This window comes from Nomia melanderi, unplaced genomic scaffold, assembly GCF_051020985.1.
Source record: "Nomia melanderi isolate GNS246 unplaced genomic scaffold, iyNomMela1 scaffold0271, whole genome shotgun sequence".
In the NCBI taxonomy this organism is placed as follows: domain Eukaryota; kingdom Metazoa; phylum Arthropoda; class Insecta; order Hymenoptera; family Halictidae; genus Nomia; species Nomia melanderi.
The window spans coordinates 30,001-33,597 of NW_027475386.1; the positions used below are offsets into that span (position 1 = coordinate 30,001).

General features: G+C 49.3%; 1 non-coding gene across 1 annotated transcript; it reads right to left on the minus strand.

Moving 5' to 3' along the window:
- Window positions 1-1,380: 1,380 nt before the first annotated feature.
- Window positions 1,381-1,535, minus strand: LOC143175950 (5.8S ribosomal RNA). The gene has a single exon (XR_013000581.1). It is a non-coding gene; the product is annotated as a 5.8S ribosomal RNA (ribosomal RNA).
- Between the last annotated feature and the right edge of the window lie 2,062 nt (window positions 1,536-3,597).

Consider the following 3,597-nt stretch of genomic DNA (forward strand, 5'->3'; position numbering starts at 1 on the left):
ACCGATAAAAATACACCTCCCGAAAGAGAGTATATGGTGATTCTTTTTATATATATATATATTTCGAAATACAACTGAACGTGGCGGAAGCGCACGGTGGTGGTCCAGCGAGGACACGCGACGACGGGGAATAAGAACTATTCGACCCGTTACGAATACGCATGCTCGTCCCGCACGATTTTAACACACACCGTGTTTTTCTCCAGTCGTCAAAGCGTTCGTGCGTCGAATTCGAAAAATAAAAAAAAAAGAAAAACACCTTTTCTCTCTCTCGGGGTAAAAGAGTCGATGTGTATTGTGTATAAAGGTTCTGCGAGAAGTCTCGTTTTGACGTGTGTTCCGCCGATAACGACGATCCTCCGAAACGGGGATACAGAAACGTTACACCTCACAACACGATCTCCGTCTCTTCTCTATAGCAGAAACCGATAAAAATACACCTCCCGAAAGAGAGTATATGGTGATTCTTTTTATATATATATATTTCGAAATTCAACTGAACGTGGCGGAAGCGCACGGTGGTGGTCCAGCGAGGACACGCGACGACGGGGAATAAGAACTATTCGACCCGTTACGAATACGCATGCTCGTCCCGCACGATTTTAACACACACCGTGTTTTTCTCCAGTCGTCAAAGCGTTCGTGCGTCGAATTCGAAAAATAAAAAAAAGAAATACACCTTTTCTCTCTCTCTCGGGGTAAAAAGAGTCGATGTGTATTGTGTATAAAGGTTCTGCTGCGAGAAGTCTCGTTTTGCCGTGTGTTTCGGTAACGACGATCCTCCGAAACGTACATCTCATTCGTAAGAGAGGAAGAAAACAATCTCCCTGGGGCCAGTCGGTAATATACCGACATACGACGTGTCGTGCACATCCGTCTCACGCACGGTATACAAAATATGAATAAAACGTGTGTAGTCTCTCTCTCTCTCGACTTCTTAATATTTTCTTTCACCTCTGACGCATCATTTCAGGTGACGTCGGGAGCGCGGGAAAAAAAATTTTTCTAAACACACGAAACCGTTCATCTCACGAACAGCCGAAAAAGTTGTCGCTCAGATCCATATCGCAGTGGAGCGGTATCCGCGGGCGGTCGTAATTGAACGACGCACGACGCCGCGAACACTCACGCGAGTCCATACAAACGATTCCGATCGTTTTGCAACAACTAGAACGTACACTGTCCGTGAAATTCACAGAATTTTCGCGTGTCCGCGACAAACGCCGACGAGACACCCATCGTTCGCTCGTACGTAGCATCCTTCTCTTAACCCGACTCAGAAACGTTCTTTGCGCCCTTCGGTAAAAAAACGTTCGATCCGAAGAGGTGAACGACGGCGGGGATTTGACAGAGCTACGCAAGCAGTGTATGGTACGTAAACGACCCTCAGCCAGGCGTGGTCCAGGAATTGTATCCGTGGACCGCAATGTGCGTTCGAAATGTCGATGTTCATGTGTCCTGCAGTTCACACGTTGACGCGCAATTAGCTGCGTTCTTCATCGACCCACGAGCCAAGTGATCCACCGTTCAGGGTAATCGTATAAATTTTATATTTCACATATATAATTTTATTCTCATTTGTTCGACCTAATATCTCTCTTCTTTCAAAGAGAAGATAAAAGTTGATACCTGAATCTCCGACCAGCGCGCGAAGGAGATTCAGGCGTCGCCTTGGAGACGACACCGAAGCCTTTCGAGACGAAAAACGTTCAAGTAATATGTATATATTTCTCGACGTTCCGGGCGTATAGTGCATTCAAAAACCCGCGAAAGACGCAGAAGACTCGCACGCGTGGAAACGACGGGGATATATTTTGTATCCTACCCGATACTGAATCCATCGCGTGCAGTCGACCCTCGCGTTCTTCCGATCAGACGCATCTATTGTTGCGCGCATGTTTTCGCGTCGCATCGCGCGAAACGTTGCACGAATCGTACCGATCGATCGATTGAAAGCAAATAATGAAAAAAGACTTCACAGCTGGCTCTTTGCCGGTCATTCGTCCCATGTTATCTCTTGCCGCGAAATTGGCGCGCAAGAGTTGGGTGTCAGACGCGCGGCTTTAAAACGAGCTTCACGGCCGGTCCCTTCGTTACCGCTTTCGTTCTTTCTCTCGGAACGACCATGAACGAACACGACGAGCGACGCTACGGCATACACACGTCCACGGATTCGATTAAAAAAACAGACTTCACAGCTGGCTCTTTGCCGGTCATTCGTCCCATATTATCTCTTGCCGCGAAATTGGCGCGCAAGAGTTGGGTGTCAGACGCACGGCTTTAAAACGAGCTTCACGGCCGGTCCTCTCAATTCCGTGTACGGTACACGCAAGATGCGGGTTCCACTTCCAGACTACCCGGTCCCTTCTCTCTACGAGAATCGATAGTAGAAGAACGGCTCGAAAACGCGTCTCAGAGACTAGGGGAAAAGAAGCGGTATGCGAGCGAAACGAAAACGCATTATGGAAACGTCGCGAAACAATGTTCGACGGTTGCTCGGTTCCAATCGTGCGGCCGTTTCAATTTCTCGTGCGCTTCACCGTCCCTCCGTAACTCTGGCCGATCGCGTATACCGAAGAGCCGACACGCGCAAAAACCACAGGCATTGTATACTGTATATATATATGTTACAGTCACAGCCTTCGCGCGTTTTACTCTCCGACGCGGGGTTTCCACGACGAAAGAGAGACAGTTTCGTGGCGGGTGACTCGGCCGAATCGCTACGACGGGTATTTCTATTATAGAACGAATCATCGCCACCCTTTACCAGTGCCCGACGAAGGAATCACAAGGTCATCTGGAGTTTACAATGCCAGCGACGGTAATTCCAACGAAGACCCGATAAGTCAACTCATCGTTCTATTTCTCCCCGTACAGAAAAGCGAATCGACGCTAACGCACCTCGCGCAAGCACGAACGTTCTCTTCGCGTGGATCATCCCATCGTCGAAAGATGTAAAGACGCATTGGAGATCGTGGTCTCTGGCGGGCTCATTGCACGCCCCACTGCATATCTTTCCTCGAATCGAGAATGATTCGTCCACTAAGGCTGCGAAACTACGCGTCGAGGAAACTAGGGGAAAGAAGCGGGATGCGAGCGAAACGACAATACATTATGGAAACGTCGCGAAACAATGTTCGGCGGTTGCTCGTTTCCTCCTGCGGACGTTTCATTGCTCGGGCGCTTCACGTCCCTCCGTAACCTTCGCGCGATCGCGTGCCCCGGAGAGCCGGCAACCGGTGAACCACAGGCGTATAAACTATAGTCTTCTATAGCAAGCCTTCGGCGGTTACTCTCCGACGCGGGGATTCCACGACGAGAGAGAATTTCGTGGCGGGTGACATCGGTCGAAACGCTACGACGGGTATTTCTATTATAGAACGAATCATCGCCACCCTTTACCAGTGCCCGACGAAGGAATCACAAGGTCATCTGGAGTTTACAATGCCAGCGACGGTAATTCCAACGAAGACCCGATAAGTCAACTCATCGTTCTATTTCTCCCCGTACAGACAAGCGAATCAACGCTATCGCACCTCACGCATGCACGAACGTTCTCTTCGCGTGAATCGTCCCATCGTCGAAAGATATAGCCGC